The sequence below is a fragment of the Pan troglodytes genome, chromosome 16 (assembly GCF_028858775.2).
Source record: "Pan troglodytes isolate AG18354 chromosome 16, NHGRI_mPanTro3-v2.0_pri, whole genome shotgun sequence".
Taxonomy (NCBI): Eukaryota; Metazoa; Chordata; class Mammalia; order Primates; family Hominidae; genus Pan; species Pan troglodytes.
Genome location: NC_072414.2, coordinates 77,569,221 through 77,592,071, shown reverse-complemented (window position 1 = coordinate 77,592,071; position 22,851 = coordinate 77,569,221). Strand labels below are relative to the sequence as shown.

General features: G+C 49.9%; 1 protein-coding gene across 1 annotated transcript in view; it reads left to right on the top strand.

The window, feature by feature from the left end:
- The first annotated feature begins 6,861 nt into the window (after nt 1–6,861).
- The window catches only part of KLHL25 (kelch like family member 25), a 38,135-nt gene continuing 22,145 nt past the window's right edge, over nt 6,862–22,851 (top strand). The window contains exon 1 of the mRNA XM_510571.7: nt 6,862–7,084. The gene's annotated coding sequence lies outside the window, so the exon portion shown is untranslated. The remainder of the gene's footprint in view (nt 7,085–22,851) is intronic.

The following is a 22,851-nucleotide window of genomic DNA, read 5'->3' as shown; positions in this document are numbered from 1 at the left end:
TTTTCCATTGCAATTCCCCTGTCTTGATAAATTGGCTCTGTCTAGGCAGCAGGCAAGGTGAACACATTGGGCGGTTACAAGCATGCTTTCTATGTCAGACAAAGGTCTTCATGATGGCATTGCCAGAGGTGTGGGAGGAAAAAAATTAGAGAAAGGGGCTTCATGAAGACTGATGAGTGGCTGCGGCTTCTTTAGATAGAAGGAGTAGGCCGGGTGCAGTGGCTTACGCCTGTAATCCCAGCACTTTGGGAGGCTAAGGTGGGCAGATCACTTGAGGCCAGGAGTTTGAGACCAGCCTGGCCAACATGGTGAAACCCTGTCTTTACTAAAAATACAAAAATTAGCCGGGTGTGGTGGCAGGCGCCTGTAATCCTAGCTACTCGGGAGGCTGAGGCAGGAGAATTGCTGGAACCCGGGAGGCGGAGGTTGCAGTGAGCTGAGATCACACCACTGCACTCTAGCCTGGGCAACAGAGTGAGACACTGTCTCAAAAAAAAAAAAAAAAAAAAAACAAAACAAAACAAAAAAAAACATGGAAGAAGCAGTGAGAGTCAGATTGTAGCAGGATAAGCCGCAAACAAAACTCCTCAGACACCGGGTTAAAGAAGGAAGGAGCTTTATTCAGCCAGGAACTTCGGCAGACTTGCGTCTCAAAAGCCGAGCTCCCCAAGTGAGCAATTCCTGTCCCTTTTAAGGGCTTACAGCTCTAAGGTGGTCTGCGTGACAGAGTCGTCATCGATTGAGCAAGCAGGGGGTACATGACTGGGGGCTGCATGCACCGGTAATCAGAACAGAACAAAACAGGACAGGGATTTTCACAGTGCTTTTCCATACAATGTCTGGAATCTATAGATAACATAACCGGTTAGGTTCCAGGGTCGATCTTTAACTACCGGGCCCAGGGCACAGCACCAGGCTGTCTGCCTGTGGATTTCATTTCTGCCTTTTAGTTTTCACTTCTTTCTTTGGAGGCAGAAATTGGGCATAAGACAATATGAGGGGTGGTCTCCTCCCTTAAGATGGTTTCTATCTCAGGCAGTCGCCACACTGCCACCAGGTGAAAACACGACACCTTCCCACCTCCTGCAGCTGCTGTCCCTGCCAGACCCAGCCCTCCTGCTCCTTTGTGTGCCCAGGGCCAGCAGTGACTCACCAGTGACCTTAATCCTGGCTGCTCCCCGAGGAAGGCAACCACTGACACCTGGCTCCTCCCTTGGGAACTGAAGCTGACAAAGCCACTTTTTGCCACTGCCTTGCCCTGAGTGGGTTCCATCTTTGGGGATGCTAGATTAAAAATTGAAAACTTGATTGAATAGATCCAACACCAAGATCAGAATCTCCTAATTTTGTGGTGGTGGACACTACCTGTGAAGCTACATTGAGTTCATTCTGAATTCACTGGATAAATATTTATGGAGAGCTTCCAGGTCTGGAGATGAGGCACTGCTCTCATGGGACTTACATTTTGGAAGAGGAGACAGCCAATCAAATCCCACTCCCCCCAAATAAAATTTATATCTGTGTACCTTATTGTCAATGCCCTCCATCAGAAACACCTGTAGTTGAACAACTTGAGCTTATTGTTGCGAGGGAGACCACACATGATGGGGTAACCATGGGGCATCTCAGTTGAAGCGTGTTAAGAAGAACCTGTAATAGGATTTGGGCTTTGGTTGGGTGGCTTTGGAGAGGACCCAAGGAAGTAGGGATTTGCTCTGCATCAGCTACCCTCAGAAAGCAGGGATAAGTCTGGGATAGGGTATCTTATCCAAAAGGACAGCAGACTAGAGTGAGGCTAAAGCTACAGTTCACTGAGAGGCAGCAGTCATTCACAGCAGCCAGGAGAGGAGGATGTTTGACACTTTGGGGCTTGGACAATGTTGGTGCTTTGTCTGTGTTCAGACATGATGATGGAGTGGGCTCGTTTGTCTTGACCACTCATGGTCACAGAGTGCTCTTTTCTTTTTTTTTTTTTTAGATGCAGTCTTGCTCTTGTCATTCAGGCTGGAGTGCAATGGCGCAGTCTAGGCTCAATGCAACTTCTGCCTCCCGGGTTCAAGTGATTCTCTTGCCTCAGCCTCCTGAGTAGATGGGATTAGAGGTGCCCGCCACCATGCCTAGCTAATTTTTGTATTTTTAGTAGAGACAGGGTTTCACCATGTTGGCCAGGCTGGTCTTGAACTCCTGACCTCGTGATCCACCCGCCTCAGCCTCCCAAAGTGCTGGGATTACAGGTGTGAGCCACCGCACCTGGCCAGAGTGCTCTTTTCTGATGCTGATGGTCTGGGACATTGTTTATGTTCAACATGAGAGTACCAAGGCCTAGCTATGCATGCAGGCCAGCTCCTCCCTGCCAGGGGTTGCCTCTCTCTCTCTCTCTCTCTCTCTCTCTCTCTCTCTCTCTCTCTCTCTGTGTGTGTGTATGTGTATATACTTTCAGGTGGAAGTAAGTGCCTTGGAGATACGGACTAGGGTGAGGGCCTGCCAGGAGTGGGGAATGTGGCTGCTCAGGGTGGTCAGGAGGGCCTAGGTGGCAAGGTGACATGTGAGCAGAAACCAGAAGGAAGCGGGGAAGGGAAGCGTGTGGCCCTCTGAGGGAGCGCAATCCTATAGAGCAACAAGGGCAAGGCCCTGAGTGGGAGTGGGCTTGGCCTGTTTGAGGCCTTGAAAAGGGATCAGTGGGTCTGGAGCAGAGCATGTCAGGGTCAGGAACAGGGAGGTGGGAGTTGCGGTGTGAGAGTGGCCCAGGCCAGACCAGGGCAGGCTTGTGGGCCGATGGTAGGACTCTGGCCTTCACTCTGAGTGAGGTGGGAGCTACTGGTGGATTTCGAGGGGTAGACAGACATAACGAAATTATCTTATAAAAAGATCCCTCTGGCTGCTGTGTTGAGAACAGATTCTATGGGAGCAGGGTGGAAGAGGGAAATGGTTTGGAGGCTGCCATAATGTCACAGAGGAGAGAAAATGACAGTGTCTCTAGACCAGCCTAGGGGTGGCAGTGGAAGTAGTAAGTACTCAGACTCAACAGGGATTTCCTGATGGATTGGACATGGGGTAGGAGAGAATGATGCCAAGTTTTATCTTACAAAAGGAAAGACTGAGTTGTCCTTTCCTGAGATGGGGAAGCCCACAGGGAGAGCAGCCATAGGAGCTCAGCGGAGACAGTTTGAGGGTAAGGTGCCCTAGACATGCACATGGAGATACCCAGTAAGCAGCTGCACCCATGGGCTTGGAGCTTATGGAGAAGGTGGGGTGGGAGCACAGAGTTGGCAGTTGCCAGTGCTTATATGAACGTAAGGCATGGGCTTGGATGAAATCACTTAGAGGGTGTAGGTAGGGAAGGGAATAGGTCTTCTTATCTCCCTATGCTCCCTACGCTCGCTTCCTGGGCGCTCCAATATTTGTAGGTCTGAGAAGTGAGGGGGAATCAGCAGAGGAGACTAAAAAGAACATCTGAGAAGGTAGAAAGAAAACCAAGAGGCCGGGCGAGGTGGCTCACGCCTGTAATCCCAGCACTTTGGGAGGCCAAGGTGGGTGGATCACCTGAAGTCGGGAGTTTGAGACCAGCCTGACCAACATGGAGAAACCCCGTCTCTACTAAAAATACAGAATTAGCCAGGCGTGATGGTGCATGCCTGTGATCGCAGCTACTCGGAAGGCTGAGGCAGGAGAATTGCTTGAACTCGGGAGGCAGAGGTTGTGGTGAGCTGAGATTGCGCTATTGCACTCCAGCCTGGGCAACAAGAGTGAAACCCCATCTTTAAAAAAAAAAGAACCAAGAATTTGATCATCTATTAACAAACATATATTGAATTCTATACATCATCCCAGAATTTCTGAGACTTCAGATTCTGGGCCACCAGGAATATTAGCTAGATGGCAATGCTGGGAGGAAGGTATTGGTAAGGATTGTTGGTGGACAACAGGCATCTATTCCCTCTTCCTTGTTAACAGAACCCTGACTTTGAGGAGGTGATGTACTAACATAAAAGTCTACATTTCCCAGCTGCTCTTGCAGGTAGGAAAACTAAATTCTGTCCATAAACAAAAGTGTTGTGTGGGACTTCTGCAGTCTGCATAAATAGAGCTAACCAGGCTGGAAGACACACATCTCATGCTCTTCCGCCATTATTCCTTCCTACTGTCTGGGATATAGGTGTCAGAGTTGGAGCCCTAGCAGCCATCTTGGACTATGGGGCAACCTTGCAAATGGGAACCAAGCATTACAGATGAAGGAATAAAAATACAGTAGCCCGTGTTTCTGACAACTGTGGAGGTGCCAACAAAGGATAGCTTAACTTTAGATTTATTTTGCATAAGCAAGAAACTTCTATCTTGTTTCAGTCACAGTTAATTTTGGGTTTTCTGTCATATGCAGTAAAAACTAATTCTAACGGATATGAGATTTATTCACAGTATTTCAAAACTGTGTAGACAACTTTGATGCAGCCCTAAGAGTTCTGAGATGAATTCATGGTCCCTGCCCTCCCAGAGCTCCCTGCACAGCAGGTGGACTAGCTAAGCAGGCCATTACAACACTGGCTGGTAAGGGCTGCGTTGACGGTAATGCTCCAGGGTCCGCAATAGATGGCAAGGCAAACTTCCGCTCTTCCTCTCATCTTCTTTCAAATCGTACCTAAATTCGATTAACTCCACACGTGTTCTTAGTCTGATTTTGTCCCATTGCTTACACTGTATTTGATTTTAATATATTCTAGTACCTAATTTAAGCCTTGGAGTTGAAGAGAGGAAAAATCATAATGTGGACCAGATTTTACTGGGCGGTTGGCACTTATAATTTTACAGCGAACCTGCATAAAATAATAAGCAACAGTTATAAACTTGCCAAGAATCAATTTTGCATGTGGAGCTTCATTCAACCAACAATTCTATAAACACTCTAGTGCTAGAAAATCGGCAGGATAAAACTACAAATGTGATCTCTGTCATTTCCTTAATGAAGTAATTACTTTGATGCTAATGTGTTGGAGTTGGTTCCTTCCGGTGGGTTGGTGGTCTCGCTGACTTCAGGAATGAAGCTGCGGACCTTCACGGTGAGTGTTACAGCTCTTAGAGGTGGCGTGAACCCAAAGAGTGAGCAGCAGAAAAATTTACTGTGGAGAGCGAAAGAACAAAGCCCCCACAGCGCCGAAGGGGACCCAAGTGGGTTGCTGCTCCTGGCTGGGGGGCGGCCAGCTTTTATTCTCTTATTTGTCCCGGCCCATGTGCTGCTGATTGGTCCATTTTACAGAGTGCTGATTGGTCCGTTTTACAAACCTCTAGCTAGCCACAGAGTGCTGATTGGTGCATTTCTACAGAGCACTAATTGGTACATTTTACAAACCTCTAGCTAGATACAGAGTGCTGATTGGTGCATTTTACAATCCTCTTGTAAGACAGAAAAGTTCTCCAAGTCCCCACTGGACCCAGAAAGTCCAGCTGGCTTCACCTCTCACTACCTTTTCTCTTCAGAAGTCACCTTAACAGTGCACTTGGCAAGCTTCTTACCTCTGGCCAATATTGTTCATAAATATCAGAACCCTGGTGCCTTAGATGTCTGCAGATGTGGGCCAAATGGAAGCACAAATCTGTATTGAGCACTTACTACATGCCAGGCCTATTCCATATGTTATCTTAATCTTTCCCATACCCCTGCAAGAAAGGTTTTAGAATCCTCTTCACCAGTAAGAACCAGACACCAGAGAGTCTGAGCCATCTGCTTCAGTCCTACCCAGCTCTTGAGGGGCAGGGCGGGGCTTCAAACCCAGAACATCAAACTGTTTCCCAAAAATGCCTTCCCTGGTGGTATCTTCTCATCATCTCCCAGTCTTTTAACCCTGGCATATCTGTCCTGTCTAAGCAGCTTTCTACCCAGGGGCTCTATTTCCCAGGTTCCACTAGTCACAATCCTATCCCCTCTCCCAAATCTTTGTACACTTTCTTAGACGTTCCTTGCACCTCCCACCTCCACCTCCGTCAGGGTGACCTCTGCTTCCTGGGAATTTCCCCGCCCCAGGCTTGGCTCTTTCGTTCTTATCACTTTCTATGCTTTACCTTTTGTATCCTTAAGCAACCTACTTGAATTATCGATTTTCATTGGGAGGGAGAAAAGAGAGGACATTCATTGCGCACTCATTTGTCTGGGAATTTGTCTCCTTTAATCCCCCAAATAATCCGATGAGGAGTTTTTATCTGCCGCTTTACGGATGAGATTGGACACACACAGCAAGCTGAAGTAGTAGTCAGGAGGGAAAAGGACGAAGAATCACAAACCGTTCTCCCCCTCCAAGATGAGTGCATGGTGTGGGCGTCCAGGAAACGTTCCTGGAAGAAATTATTGGATGGCTGGATGAATGAATGAATGAACGAACATTTAAAGGCTGGCTTACGAAAGGAGTTTAGTGAGAAATGACACAGAGAGGAGAGCTGAAATACCCCCAAAAATACAGATTTCAAGTACAGGTGGGGTTTGGGGGCTGCAGAAAGTCCCAAACATTCAAACAAGCCCAGAGTGAAAGAAAGGGTTTCATTTAACACTCGGGCAACTACTAGTGTGGCTCTGAAGAGTCTAAAGAGATCTACAACACTTGTGACCCGAACACAAAAGAGGCATATGCAATCTACAGTGCTCCCTCCGGAAAGCTCTAGAACACCGTCGCGTTTTGTTCCCAAACTTGGGCCGCGGGGGTGGGCAGGCGCCTGTCTCTTTAAGAATCTGGTCGAAGTCCTTTTCCTCGCCCCGCCCCGCCCCCGGTCCCCCCCTCCCCACCCCCGGCCCCCCACCCCCCGGTGCCGGCGCGGCCTGGGGCCCACCCCCTTCTTCTCTGAGGCTGCACTGAAGGGTTCGGCTGCCCATCCGTCACAGAGGCGATGCCTCTGATTGGCTGCTGCTCTTCAGGCCGGGAGGCGGGGCGGGAAGGCCGGAGAAACTAGTTTGTTGGCGGCGCCTAGGCTGTATCGCAGCGGGAGCGTTTTTGCCTGTGGAGAGCCGGCCGACGGGAGTCGCGGCGGAGCCTGTTGAGCTCGCGCGGGCGGCCGGGAGTGGTCTCTGAGGCGGCGGCGGCGGCGGGGATCGTCTCCGGCAGTGAGTATCCAGGCCGGGCGGGGACGCCGTGCTCTGGCCGCAGCACCCGCGCCCCCGCTCCCTGCGCTGGGGACCCACTACCCCGGGCCGGGCCGGGACCAAGCGCTCGGAGCCCCCGCGGGACTACGTGTCCCGGGAGGGGGCCGCGCGGCTGGGGCCGGGGCCCTGGGACAATGGTGGGGAGCGGCGACCGGCCGGCACCCGGCGGCTCCGCGAGGGAATTCGCCGAGAGCTCTGCGCGAGGGAATGAATTGTTTGGCAAATGGATGTTGCGCGCGGGAGCCGCTACTCTTTCCCCAGGGAGTGGTTGATTCATTGAGTCCGCAGACTCTTTTTTAAAAAAATTACTATTGATCCTGGAAAGAGAGACTGCTTGTCTTTGAGGACGCGAGCGGCGATGCCCCGCGCCTTGAACGCCCAGGCCGGATGGCTGCCTGCCTGGCGCAGAGCGAGGGCCCGGGGTTCACAAGGGGAGGGTTTGCGCGGGCCTGGCCGCGGAGCCCCGAGCCGTTCACGTTCCGCCTGCCAGGGTCCCTCGTTTCGGTTTGCAGAACTGTCCAGCGGCAGAGAAAGGTCGCACTCAAAGGCACACCCACCTGTCCACCTGGGTGGCGGCCAGACTGGCAGGTCCAGAGCAAGCCCTCTAGCCTGACTCTAATTACCACACTTGCCCTGGCTCCGAGACACACCGCGCGATGTTACGCCCCCACTCCCCCTGTCTCTTTCGTAGTTGCTTTAGAAGCTTTTCTCTTGGGGGATTGTGCCCGGGAGATACCAGATACTTTTTTTGTGTTGCTGCTCTAAGCCCCCAAAGTGCATTCCCATTGTCTTTGAACAAAGAAACATCTCTCTAGAGGCCTGACCCAACGAACTGTGGGTGAGGGGGCGGACCCAGGCCCCTGCAGATTTAATCTGGACGCTCTTGGGTCCTGCTGGATCCCGGTGGCTTTGACCTTGGGGAAGGCGGGCTGGACTTTGACTCTCCTCGGTAGTCAGGGCAGAGAATGCCAGGTGTCTGGACCATTTGGTTCCACTCTATCGGCCCAATAGAGAGAGGAAGGGAAGGAAGTTAGCAGTAGCACCAGGAGAGGAGGCAGGATCCCACGGTCTGTATCCTGGACCAGATTCCAGTGACCGTTATGGGGCCAAGCCCTCTGGGACCCTGGGTCCCAGTCTCCCCATTCATAGGAGGAACTGATGCTCAGTGTGCTGATCTGAGCTGTGAGGATTCCTGGCATGTTGGAGAAGGCTTGCGTGGGGAAGAGTAGGACACAAAGTCTACCCCACCTCAGGGTCCATTTGGTGTCCCAAGACCGGAGGCCCTTGGGTCCACAAGCTGTGCCTGTGAAGGTTGACGTAGTCAGTCTTTTTCCGGCCTGGCAGCTATTTCAGTTTTGAGTCATTTGTCAGGCAGTGACTCCAGGGTGGTTGATAAAAGGGAAGTAGAAATGGAAGACACCTTCATCCTGGGGTCTTGGGCTGCAGTTGGATTTATGTATGTGGTGCGGAGAGAAGAGCTATAGGCAAATTGTATGCTCCACATCGGAAGCAGGTTCTGCAGCCCGATGTCCCTTAATAGCGTTTTAAATCTGCGGGCACCGCGTGTGGGCAGAAGAGAGCAGGAAGAAAAGAGAACAATTACCCAGTGAAAGCAAGCTTGGTTCGTCCCGTCTATCACTTGGGCGGGGGCGGGGGGAAGGGTAGAATGAGTGAGAGTGTTATTTAGTGGGTGGTTTGTGACTGATTGATTGATTGATTCATTGTTTGAACAGACTTGATTGGGCACCTGCTGTGTGCCAGGCCCTGAGTTAGGTGCTGGAGACTCTTCCTTTAGTGAGCATCTAGATGAGGGAGTGCTGGCACATGGATTAGGGGCCCTGACACATCGTAGTGATAGAGGCAGCAAGAGGAGAGAAGGAGACACAGGTGGGCAAGGCTTCCTGGGGAGAGGATGCCTTGACTAAGATGAGAAAGGCATGTCATAGTCCAGATTCGAGGTGTGGGGCAGCCACCTTTGTCCTGTCGCTCACCCACACTTCTCCCAGAGGCCCAATTCATTGCCAGCCTCAAGATAGGCACAGGTTGAGGCCATGGAGAATGCAAGTGGGAGGTGGTAGAAGGTTTGCTCTCGTCCGTAGTGTCTGGCCGCACAGTCAGCAGTCCAGCGCATTTGTAGGAAGCTGGATGGCTTCTGGATGCAGCCTCTCTTCTCTGGGGGTCCTGGGAGAACCTACCCCCTGGTCCCAAAGACCAGCCCATTGTCTGAGCCCCTAGTCCCTCTGTACCAGCAGGCAGTGTAGGCATAGCCTGGCCAGTGTGGGCAGAGCTGGCACAAGAAAACAGAGTGGCCAGACACAAATGAATTGGTTGATTGAGATGCTGGTTTTCATCTAATGTGGTAAATTTCATAATTTAATTGCCTCAGCCAGCCAAGGCTGTTGAAGCATTTTCCTCACCAGGAAACACTTAGTTGGAACAAGCTGGGGGTAGAGGAGGGAGGTGCAGGGGAGGAGGGAGGAGGGAGAACTTAAGCATCCACAGCTTTCAGTCACAGCATCCCAACAGGACTTATCAATCAGCAGCTATCCCCAGCTGATGGAAGTCAGCCCAGCCCCTACAGTAGGTTTCAACCCCTTTCCTTGACCACCTCATTGCCATACCAACCTAAAGCTGTCAAAAGCTGACACCTGTCATCTTCAAGGCATAATCATCCCATACTGCCTCCAGGTCCTTCTGGGGCTGTTAGAAACTGGGGAAGGGGTGCTGTGGGATTAGGTGAGGAAGTGAAGGGGTTTGGGGATAGGAAGGGCTCCCTGTTAAGTCCTTTAACCCAGGAGCAGTGGAAAGAGCATGGGCTTTGGCCCCAGACTGGGGTTCAAATGCTGTGGGTCTGTGATCAAGTTCCTTAACCTCATTGAGCTTTGTTAGCTTTTTTCAGGGGTATGGTGAAGGTTAACCACCATACTATGCAGAATCCCCTAGAATGGGGTCTGGCACCAAGTGGGTGTCAGTCATGCCGGGCTCCCCTTTCCCTTTTTTGTTTTTGTTCCCTGGGTGCAGAATTGAGGTTGGGTGCTTGTTGCTCTGCAGCTGACTTGCAGCCCTCCCCTGAGTCCCCAGTCACCTCACCCCCGCCCCCTACCTCTCTTGCCACTCTTTCTTACTGCTAAACCTTTCCTCCTTTCCTTCCAAGCCCTGTCCCAGCACCCTGTTGGATGATAAACGATAGATGTGTGTGGCTTATTGACCTTTTTTTCTTTTGAGAAGGAGTCTCGCTCTGTCGCCCAGGCTGGAGTGCAATGGCGCCATCTTGGCTCACTGCAACTTCTGCCTCCTGGATTCAAGCGATTCTCCCGCCTCAGCCTCCTGAGTAGCTGGGATTACAGGCACACACCACCATGCCTGGCTAATTTTTGTATTTTTGTAGAGACGGGGGTTTCTCCATGTTGTCCAGGCTGGTCTTGAACTCCTGATCTCAGGTGATCCACCCGCCTCAGCCTCCTAAAGTGCTGGGATTACAGGCATGAGCCACTGTGCCCGGCATTTTTTTTTTTTTTTTTTTTTTTTTGAGACTGAGTCTTACTTTGTAGCCCAGGCTGGAGTGCAGTGGTGTGATCTCAGCTCACTGCAATCTCCACCTCTCAAGTCAACCAGTTCTCTGCCTCAGCTTCCCCAGTAGCTGGGATTACAGGCACCCGCCACCATGCTCGGCTTTTTGTATTTTTAGTAGAGACAGGGTTTCACCATGTTGGCCAGGCTGGTCTTGAACTCCTGACCTCGTGATCCACCTGCCTCGGCCTCCCAAAGTGCTGGGATTACAGGTGTGAGCCACCGCACCTGGCCTTTTTTTTTTTAAATGGCAGCTCTGTGGTCTCAGAAATCAATTTCATTGAGAAATTGCACCATATTTTCTGCAAATACATAAAAATCTTCCTGGTCATACTTTTCTCCCACAGTGGTCTCCTGTTCCCTGAGTTGGGTACAGAGTCTGTATGAGGCTCACCTGGGCCACTTCTTGTTTCAACGTGACCAAGGCCCGAGGCCAACTCCGTCTCTTCACCATCCCATAGCTAGAGCCCTCAGACCTGGAACCTGTTGGCAGAAAGAGCACTTGAGTCAGAGTAGGGGAGTCGTGCTTGGCCCCAGCTTGCCTGTGTGACTACATGCAGGTTCCCTTACCCCTGTGAGCCTCAATTTGCTCTCCTGTATAATACTTCTATTAAATGTTTTGCTATAAAATTTCAAAAGTTCTCGCAAGCTCTGGTGTTCAGCAGTTTTATAAGGCTCGAGTTACTTGCTTAGCCTTTCTGGTCAGGAAGAGCTTGAACAGCCAGTAGAGTACAGAGGGGCCAATTTAGAAGTCAGGAATGGACCGGGCGCGGTGGCTCACCCCTGTAATCCCAGTGCTTTGGGAGGCCGAGGCGGGCGGATCACCTGAGGTCGGGAGTTTGAGACCAGCCTGGCCAACATGGAGAAACCGCTTGTCTACTAAAAATACGAAATTAGCTGGGTGTGGTGGCTCATGCCTGTAATCCCAGCTACTTGGGAGGCTGAGGCAGGAGAATCACTTGAACTGGGAGGTGGAGGTTGCAGCGAGCCGAGATTGCACCATTGCACTCCAGCCTGGGTGACAAGAGCGAAACTCCGTCTCAACAACAACAAAAAAAGAAGTCAGGAATGGGGTTCTAGTTCCAGCTCTGCCTTGGATGTGTGCTGTGGGAATTGGGCAAGTTACTTTCTCTGGGATCTAGTTTTTTCACCTGTAGAGTGAGAGGGGTGACGTAGGCAAGCTCCTAGTTTCCTGAAGACTCGATTCAGATTTTCCCAGTAACTCCAAAGGGACGGGGCTGTTCTCCTTGAGCCTCTGGCAGTTCTCTGTCCCTGCCCACTGCCTCAGAGTTTGAGGCCTCCTGCGAAGGGGCTGGTGGAGACAGAAGACTGCATCAGGGGAGCACCAGGCTGGGCTTAGGGGAGCAGGCGTGGGCTCAAGGGAAGGTGGTGTGTGGGTTACTCATTTCTCAGGGCCATCGCTCTGACTGGTCGTGGGCAGGGAGCTGGGCAGCAGTTCGTGGGAGCACCAGGATGACCCCCTCTGGAATGACTAGGGTGAGACTTCCCTGGTGGGATGTCCCTTGGGCACAGAGCCAGGGCCACCTCCCAGCAGAGAGTTGGACAACGAGCTTCGAGGAGCAAGGGAGATCTTCAGCAGATTAGCTGGACATGGTGGCAGGCGCCTATAATTCCAGCTACTTGGGAGGCTGAGACAGGAGAATCGCTTGAACCCCGGAGGCAGAAGTTACAGTAAGCCGAGATCGCGCCATGGCACTGCAGCCTGGGCAACAGAGTAAAATTCTGTCAAAAAAAAAAAGGGATCTCAAGGGAGCCCAGCGGGGCAGGAGGAGGCGACTGAGCACCAGCCTGCAAGACCAGTTGGATGGCTCCTCCCACGGGGAAGCAGGGCTGAGCAGGCCATGGGAGCGCTGTGCCTGCTGCCACCAGCTCAAGGGCCACATTCACCTTAGGTGTCACTCCCCACCCACCTCTGCCAGGAGGAGCCTTCCACCATCAGCCGAGTGGTGAGGAGTAGGATGCAGGGAAAGGATGGAGACAAAAAAGCCTTGCTTACATTTTTTGCCTGTTCCCATTGGGCCCCCAAGGAGAGGCTGACCACAGATCCATCTAGGCTGAGCAGAATTAATTTCCTAATTAAGATAAGGAGAAGCTGTGCTCATTCAAACTCCAGGACAAGCTGCCAGCCAGGTTTGCTGTTGGCCAGGCCAATTTGTCCGAGAGGAGTGAGGGCCAAGAGATGGAGGAGCTCTTTTTCTAGAAAACCATGGCGATTCCATCCATTGTCCGGAGTTCATGGTCTGCACCCTAGCTGGGCTTGTGAGACCTTGGCAGCAAGTCCCTTAGCCTGTGAACGCTTTTGTTGTTCACAGGCTTGGAAATCTGAGGGAGAAAGGTACCCAGCTCTGTTCATGCAACAAACATTTATTTAGTTTTCTGAATGGCTCGCCGTGGACTAGAAGCTGAGGAAAGAAAGTCAGGTTCAAAGAGCTCCTGCTTGGGAGCTCAGCGTCTGATGTGGAAGGCAGACAGGCGGGTATGGCACAGCGCTAGGGTCTCAATAGTGGGCATGTTGAGAATCTGCCTCAGTTTCCTCATTGATGAGGTGAGGAAGTGGACTGTTGGTTTTCTCATTTCAAATGTGTCCAGGGAATTTTTTTCCCCCATCTGTTCTCTGCCAGGCTCTGGGATTCAGTGGAGAACAAGGCAAGGTCCTCCCCGACCCTCTCCTGATCCCACATTCAGCTGAGGGAGGCAGACAACAGACTCACAAAAATATGCAGCTGCAGAGGAAGTGGACAGGGAGGTGTGGGAAGATGGTCAAGTGAGGATGCCCTCCGAAGAGGGGTCAAGGAAGGCCTCTCTGGGGTGGTGACATTTGAGCCAGCCGTGGGAGGATCAGAGAAAGGCCTGCCAGGTGGGTAGCACAGCTCGTGCAAAGGCTGGGCCTGCATGGGCTGCGGACGGAGACATCATGAGGCACAGAGAGGTGCCAGACCCTGACATTCTGCAGTCTTCTGGTGCAGGGAGAGACTGAGGATAACATTGTTCTCTTTCATTTTATTGTTTTTCTCTGATTTAAATAATATATCAATGGATTTCCTTTTTTTTTTTTTTTTTTTTTGAGATCTAGTTTCCCTCTCATTGCCCAGGCCGCAGTGCGGTGGCGCAATCTCAGCTCACCTCCGCTTCCCGGGTTCAAGCAATTCTCCTGCCTCAGCCTCCCAAGTAGCTGGGATTACAGGCGCAAGCCACCACGCCCAGCTAGGATTTCCTTTATAAATGAAAAATATAGGAAAAGATGGAGCACAGTGTGAGGGTCCATCCCCTCCTTTGTGTCTGTCCACAGATGGGTGCATACCCTTCTAGTCCTCCGTTGTATGTGCATATTTTGCGTTTACATAATTTGAATCATACTCAATACTCTACAACTTATACCACTTAGTGTGTGGTGGAGCTCTTTTTCACAGCGTCGTCATATTCCACAATGCAGCCAAACCATCATTTCCTCTCATTGTGTCCTAAGGAGAGACTTTAGGTAATGCCTCATTTTCCCTGTATGATCAATGAAATCTTGTGTGTCCTTCATCATGCATCTTTCTGAGCAAGTGTGATTATTTTAAATTTTCATTGTCAAAGCCAAATGCCCTTTGCAAAGATTTACCCAGTTTACTCTTTCACTAATAATAGTGCCTGAGTGCCCATTTCTCTACAGACTCACCAAATTTTTTTTTGAGACTGAGTTTCGCTCTTGTCACCCAGGCTGGAGTGCAATGGCATGATCTCAGGTTACAGCAACCTCTGCCTCCCAGGTTCAAGCGATTCTCCTGCCTCATCTCCCAAGTAGCTGGGATTACAGGCAAGCGCCACCACGCCCAGCTAATTTTGTATTTTTAGTAGAGACTGGGTTTCTCCATGTTGGCCAGGCTGGTCTCAAACTCCTGACCTCAGGTGATCCACCTGCCTCGGCCTCCCAAAGTTCTGGGATTACAGGCATCAGCCACTGCGCCCAGCCCCCAAATTTTTGATGTTATCCACATTTTTAGTTTTAGCTAATGTGATGGGGTGGGGGTGGGTGGGTGGAATCTCATTGTTCCATTAAAAAAATGTTTATTCAGGCTTTGTCCTTTGATTCTAGTCCACTTTTGTCTTTCCAGAAGATCAAAGTTTATTGAGTGCTGGTTCTGCCTCTTATTGGTCTCCTGACCTCAGCTGGGTACTCATCTGTGAAATGAAGCCCTTTAATCCCTGCCCGCCCCTGCCCCCCACTAGGCTGCTGTATATTTTGCATGGGAAAACATTCCTGAAAGTTCATTTTATGTTGAAAAGCTCTGCAAACATGAAGAGGCATGGTTTTTACTAGCGAAACGGAAATATCTGGAACATTTGAGTGAATTCAGGTGTTTCTAAACAGCCAGCATATCCAGGGGAGGAGCTGGGGTGACTTTGCCCTTGTGCAGTGGAGCTGGCCTTAGGTGGGAGGTGTCTGCCTATTGTCCCAGAGATGCACGGGGCCTTACCTGGCTGAGAGCCATCTGGCTGGGCTTGAGAGCTCTTCTCAGAGGGCTGGCTTAGTCAATGATCTGTCACCTGTCTGCAGGAATAAAGAAATGAGCCAGGAGGACAGAGAGAGTTCCGTAGCTGGTCCAGAGAAAGGCCCAGAAAGGGGCAGTGGCCACCACAGACTAAACCCTGTTTACTTGCCTGTGTGGTCCCAGGAGGCATCGGGCCCCATGATAGAGGAGCCAGGGAACTGCTGACCATGGCCTGGGCCCCAGAGGAATTCATTACTGCTGGGTACCTGGGGACGTTTTGGCCAGGCTCTCCCCACCCTTCAGGAAGCAACATCCAGGTTTGGCCATGACTCCCCTGCTGCCCTGGAGATGACTCAGAACCAAGCTCCAGAGGAGGCTCCTGTGATCCCAGCCAGCCTGACCTACTTGGAACAATCTCAGGGATAGATGTAGGTAGGGGGAAGGGAGAGGGTAACCAAGGGGACAGTGGGACCCTCAAAGGGCTTTGGTAGGGAGGGCTTCTGCCTTTATACCTCTGCAGCTAGTGAGCAGGAGAAGGGAAAGGGGAGGGGCCTCGCTGAAAGCAGTTTTTGCGTTTATTAGACACCTCCTGATTCTGAGAGTTGGGTGTTTCATTAAGAGAGTAAGGGAAGCATCTCACTCTAGAGCTGGTTTTGCATGGGTCCTCCTGGGGCGGGGGGGTGGGTCGGCTGCCTTTGCTGGGCTCCTGTCCCACTGCCATTGTGAGCGCAGCTTGAAGGCATTTCGCTGAGTTGGAGTGAGGTCGAATCACCAGGTTTCTTTTCAGGCATCAACTGGTATATCTGTGTTGCAGGAAGTTGCAGTTGCTATTTTTACCACTCCAACCAGGACTTTTTACTGGGAGGTACAATTACAAGCAAAATGCCAGGGTTTGGCTGGTTAGCTAAGCCCTGGGAGGCTGCTGCGGGCTGAGGCAGGGGCCACTGCACATGGTCCTTTGCTGTGTTGTACAAAGCAAGACACGTTTGCATGTGGACACACACCTACGCTGGTTGCTGGGTGGCTTTGTCTGAACCACTTCCTGTGCCTGGAGTTTCCTCTAGGAGGAAAAAAAAAAAAAAGGACTTTGCTGGGTTTTGCTCAGATAATTGTACCTGGCTGCCAGGGCAGCTCCAAAGCTGTAAGCAATGTAGTTCTGACTGCCCAGAAGGTTGAAACTTTGTTAAATGAAATTGAGAACCTGCTCTATACTACCCACTCTGCTAAGGACCAGGATATAGAAATACATCAGTTGGCTGGGCGTGGTGGCTCATGCCTGTAATCCCAGCACTTTGGGAGGCTGAGGCAGGCAGATCACGAGGTCAGGAGATCGAGACCATCCTGGCTAACATTGTGAAACCTCGTCTCTACTAAAAATACAAAACATTAGCCGGACGTCGTGGTGGGCGCCTGTAGTCCCAGCTACTCGGGAGGCTGAGGCAGGAGAATGGTGTGAACCTGGGAGGCGGAGCTGGCAGTGAGCCGAGATCACACCACTGCACTCCAACCTGGGTGACAGAGAGAGACACTGTCTCAGAAAAAAAAAAAGAAATACGTCAGTCTCTGCTCTCTAGCATCACATGTCCAGGAATTGAAAATGCAGAAAGCGTGAGTTGTCTTCTGCTCCTTTTGGATGATTACCTGGTGTGTTTTTAATGTCTGTACATTATGACTAGAGGCCAGGTGGGGCTTATATTGGTTTCTGTTACAGCATAACACATCATCACAGGCTTAGTGGCTTAATCAGTTCCTATTGATTAATGCACAGTTCTGTAGGCTGGAAGTCTGGGCTGGCCTGACTGGGTTCTCTATTTAGGGTCTCACAAGTCCAAAATCAAGGTGCAGCTGTACTGGGCTCTTGAGGCTCTGGTGAAGAATCTGCTTCCAGGCTCAGGTTTTTGGCAGAATCGAGTTCCTTATGGTCGTAGGACTGAGGTCAGTCCCCATTTCCTTGCTGGCTGCAGCCGGGTTCTAGTCTCAATGCCCTCCATCTTCAAACCTGCAGTGATGTGTCAGATCCTTTCTTGCTTTGAATCTCTGACTCTTTTACTTTTGGGACCAGCTGGAGAAAACTCTGCTTTTTATTTTTATTTTTTTTTGAGATGGAGTTTCGCTGTTGTTGCCTGGGCTGAGTGCAGTAGCGCAACGTCAGCTCACTGCAACCTCTGCCTCCCAGGTTCAAGCAATTCTTCTGCCTCAGCCTCCTGAGTAGCTGGGATTACAGGTGTGTGCCACCAAGCCTGGCTAATTTTTTATATTTTTAGTAGATACCGGGGTTTCATCATGTTGGCCAGGCTGGTCTCGAACTCCTGACCTCCGGTGATCTGCCTGCCTTGGCCTCCCAAAGTGCAGGGATTACAGGCATGAGCCACCGTGCCCAGCCAACTCTGCTTTTAAGGGGCTTATTGACTAGATCAGGCTCACCCGGATAATCTCCCTTCTTTAAGGTCAACCAATTGATCAGTAACACCATTAATTACCTATGTGGCACACATTAATTAGATTTGAAAATCTCTGTCATGATCACAGGAGTCAGGTCGACATCCATGGACCTGCATCAATAACAATATGATTAATAACAGCAGCTGTCATGAATCAAGCAAAATTTGTGTCCCACCGTGCTACACTCTTTACGTGTATTCTCTCTTAATTCTGAGGATGGTACCTCGAGGTCGGGACAGTTATTGTCACCCCTGTTTTTCAGATGAGAAAACTGAGTCTCAGAGAATTTCAGTATCTTGGACCAGTTTTACAGGTAGCAATGGCAGTGCTGGGATTTGAAACCAGGGACTCTTAGCATCTAACCTTCCTGGTAGGCTGCCCAAGGTCGGTATCTGCAATTCGCTTTGTATGATTTATGGAACACCATCCAGAAAAGAGTTAAGGTTTGCTCTTTCCCATCTAGCATTTAAAATTCTTTTTTTTTTTTTTTTTTTAATTGAGGTGGAGTCTTGCTCTGTCACCCAGGCTGGAGTGCAGTGGTGCGATCTCAGCTCACTGCAAGCTGCACCTCCTGGGTTCAAGCGATAGTCCTGTCTCAGCCTCCTGAGTAGCTGGGATTACAGATGCCTGCCACCAAGCCTGTCTAATTTTTCTATTTTTAGTAGAGAGGGGGTTTTGCCATGTTGACCAGGCTAGTCTTGAATTCCTGACCTCAGGTGATCCGCCCACCTCAGCCTCCCAAAGTGCTGTGATTATAGGCATGAACCATCACTCCTGGCCTAAGATGTTTAAATATGGCTGGGCACAGTGGCTCATGCCTGTAATCCCAGCACTTTGGGAGGCCAAGGCAGGTGGATCACCTGAGGTCAGGAGTTCGAGACCAGCCTGGCCAACATGGCAAAACCTCATCTCTACCAAAAAAAAAAAATACAAAAATTAGCCGGCCGTGGTAATCCCAGCTACTTGGGAGGCTGAAGCAGGAGAATAGCTTGAACCCAGGAGCTGGAGGATTGCAGTGAGCCGAGGTCGCATTGCTGCACTCCAGCTTGGGCGATAGAGTGAGACTATGTCTCAAAATAAATAAATAATAAATAAAATGTTTAAATATGGTATATGTTGATTATATTGCAAATAATATGGCAGGTACCAGGCAGGCACCAGGGAACTCTCAGGTGGGTCTAACAGATCTCTGGATCATTTTGATTCTTTCTCCCGTGGGTATTGTGGCTAATCCCCATTTCATTCAGCAGTATTTATTAAGCATCTAATCGATTCTAGGTAGCAAAGATGACACAAAACACTGTCCTTGAGCTGCCAGTACAGAGAAGGGCACAATACGCAGTGACCTGAGGAGTGAACAGTGCTGTCCAGCAGTAGAAGAAAGGCTACCGTGCTGCAGCAAAGACGCAGAGGGCAGAAGAACGTTCATTCTAGGAGACAAGACAAAATTATGTTATTTACTGCATGCCATACGCCCTGTGTGTCGCATGGGGCACCACATTGTAGGTGCTCAGATTTCAGTGTATTTACTGCATTCATTTTCTGAACATGTACTGTGGACAAGGCCATCCACATACCCGACAAATGTAAAATCCAGAGTGGGGTGTAGCTATGAAAGGAGAGATTAGGGAGGTGAGGGTGTGGGGCTGAGCAGGGAGAATGAGAGGAAGGGAGGGGGAGAGCTAAAGCCGAGAGAGGGAGGAAGAGGGGCTGGGGGTGGGACAAAGCTGGAAAGGGAACCGATTGAACACAGCTTGGATGTGAAAGCCTCCTTGAAGGCTTTTGAGCAGGAGCGCTCACAATTTGGCACTGGGTTGGTAGGTGTGGGAAGAAAGGGTTCAGGGACCTGGCCATAACCTGGCCTGCAGTGGTGACGCAAGACTGGGAAGGAAAACCCCAATGCAAGGTCCCAGGAAGGATGATGCAGTGGAACTTGGTGGCTAAACCATATGCTAAAAATGTGTATATGAATGACTGGCTATTTATGGGCACCCATGTTTTTGCTATAAATAAACGTACATATGTAATTTCAAGAGACCGAGAATTATCAACTGCAAAGCCCAAGTGTAGCAGTCTCCTCACGGCCCCTGTACTTTGCTACTGGAGGGCCTGTCCTCTGCAAACCCGAGGTCTGTTTTTTTTGGAGAAGGATGAGGTGGTCCTGTGGGTGAGAGAAGGCTTTTGATAATGAAGGGAGGAGCAGGCAGGGCCAGGTCATTAGAGGGAGGCAGCCAGCAGTGGGTGAGAGGGTACTGGGTCCAGCTGCCTCCGGTGACAGCAGGCTCTAGTGCCTCTAGTGCATCACAGTACAAACGGGATGGAGACCCCCTGCATAGGCCCCCATGCTTCCTACAGAATTTTCTTTTTCTTAGTTCTTAAAAAAAACAGTGGTTAGTGTGGAAGATAAGAAAAATCTTCTGGCCAGGCGCGGTGGCTCACATCTGTAATCCCAACACTTTGGGAGGCCGAGGCAGGTGGATTACTGGAGATTAGGAGTTCAGGACCAGCCTGGCCAACATGGTGAAACCCCATCTCTACTAAAAATACAAAAAATTAGCCGGCATGGTGGCATGTACCTATAATCCCAGCTACTTGGGAGGCTGAGGCAGGAGAATTGCTTGAACCCAGGAGGTGGAGGTTGCAGTGAGCTGACATCACGCCATTGCTGCACTCCAGCCTGGGCAAAAAGAACGAAACTTTGTCTCAAAAAACAAAAAAAGAAAAATCCGCTACCGCAATGTTCTCAAAGTGTGGTCTGGGTGTCCCTGAGATTCTCTTGGTGGAGAGTCCACAAGGTCAAAACTATTTTCGTGGTAATACTAAAACATTATTTGCCTTTTTCACTTATTCTCTCCAGAGTGCATAACTCAGTGAACCGATGTTTTCCAAATGGCCGATGCTTGATGTTACAGAATCACACATGGGTAAACAATCCATTCAAAGTGCAGGACAGGCTGTCAGATGGGAATGCCACTGAGTACAAAAGTTCATTGATACGGGCTCAGATTTCACATTGCAGCTAACCTTTAAGGCACTATACTTGTCAAGTCTCAGTGTAGTATCAAAGAAGAGTATCCACAATTATCTGAAAATAAAATCTCCCTTTTCCAACTATCTGTGTAAGGTTGGATTTTCTTTATATAGTCAAAACAATGCATTTCAACAGATTGTGTGCAAGAGTGGATATGAGAATCCAGCCACTATCTTCAATTAAAAAACTGTTTTAATTGATTTTTTTGGTCAAAAAATAATTTTTAAAAATGACATGTAACAGTTGCACATATTTTGGGGACACCTGTGATATTTTCATACACAGCATACAGTGTGTAATGATCAAATCAGGTAACTGGGATACCCATCACCTGAAACATTTATCTTTTCTTGGGAAATTGATTTATGAAAAACACCTGTTACTGCTGGGCACAGTGGCTGACGCCTGTAATCCCAGCACTTTGGGAGACTGAGGCAGGCGGATCATTTGAGGTCAGGAATTTGAAACTAGCTTGGCCAACATGGTGAAACCCCATCTCTACTAAAAATACAGAAAACTTAGCTGGGTGTGGTGGCACATGCCTGTAATCCCAGCTACTTGGGAGGCTGAGGCAGGAGAATTGCTTGAACCTGGGAGATGGAGGTTGCAGTGAGCTGAGATCGTGCCATTGCACTCCAGCCTGGGCAGCAGAAAAACATTTCTTATTTATGTTAACATGTGATGGATTTATTATTTTAAATTAACATAATTTTTTGCTCAGTTTTAATTTCAACTCTGGTAAATACCAATAGGCAAAACCACATAAACAGAAGTCCCTTAGGGTCCTCAGTCATTTTTCAGTTGTAAAAAGATCCTGAGACCAAACAGTTTGAGAACAGCTGTACTACCTAAAGTCCCTGAAAACCGGGAGCTAGGTGTTGGACCCTGTGCCTGGCTCTGAACATCATCTTCCCTCTTCAGTCCCTCACCAGTCCTTTGGGGTTGGTGTAATTATTTTCATGTCTGTTTCACAAGTGAGGAAACTGAGGCACTGAGAATGAATACCGGGCACAGGTCTTACAGGGCAGAGGTGGGAGTGCCAGCATGTGGGGATGTCCCAGGCAGAGAGGAAGGCAGATGTCGGGGGGCGGGACAGGGGGAGCCTGCTCTGTATGCTCTAGTCTTCCACCTAGTACGCAGTTTTCAGCCTGGCAGGGAGGTGTATCTCCGTGTGCTGTCTCCTGTCCTGAGGCCCGGGAAGACAGGCATAGGTTTGCTGTGGCAGCGGGAGGCTTGGGAAATCAAGAGTTTGTAATAGCATGCCTCTGTTCACGCACACGCAGTGTTGGTGTGCTTCATCTTCATAAATATCCCACATTTTGCTGTTTTGGAGTGAAACAGCTTTGAATACTGGCTTCAGCCAAACTAAGGATGTGTGTGCATTGCTTATCTTCTCAGAGCCTCAGTTTGCATATCTGTACAGCCAGGACAGTGAGACCTTGTGAAGATGTGGAAAGGATTGAATGAAAGAATGTAGATAGGGCTCCTGCACAAAGGCTCACATACAGCAAGGTGCTTGAAGATACTACTACTTTCGACACAGAGTTCAGTAGGTCAAAAGGGTGTGCAGTGAAAACAGTCTCCCCTGCTCTCCTCTCCACCATAGCTAGCAGTAACCGATTTCTTACACAGCCTGCCAGAGATAGTTTGTGCACGTGCCAGTAGGCGTGTCTATATTATATATGTGTGTGTGTATGAATAGTCTGGTTTTTAACACATATCAAAGGTAACATCTGAGCCGGGCACGGTGGCTCACACCTGTAATCCCAGCACTTTGGGAGACCAAGGCGGGCAGATCACCTGAGGTTGGGAGTTCGAGACTAGCCTGACCAACATGGAGAAACTCTGTCTCTACTAAAAATACAAAATTAGCTGGGCATGGTGGCACATGCTTGTAATCCCAGCTACTTGGGAGGCTGAGGCAGGAGAATCGCTTGAACTGGGGATGCGGAGGTTGCAGTGAGCCGAGATTGCAACATTGCACTCCAGCCTGGGCAACAAGAGTGAAACTCCATCTCATTAAAAAAAAAAAAAAAAAAGTAACATCTGATACACATCTCTTTCATTTTAGTGCAGAAAGCCAGTCCTTTAGTTTTTGTTTTTGTTTTTAAGACGAAGTCTTGCTCTTGTCGCCCAGGCTGGAGTGCAGTGGTGCGATTTTGGCTCATCGCAACCTCCGCCTCCTGGGT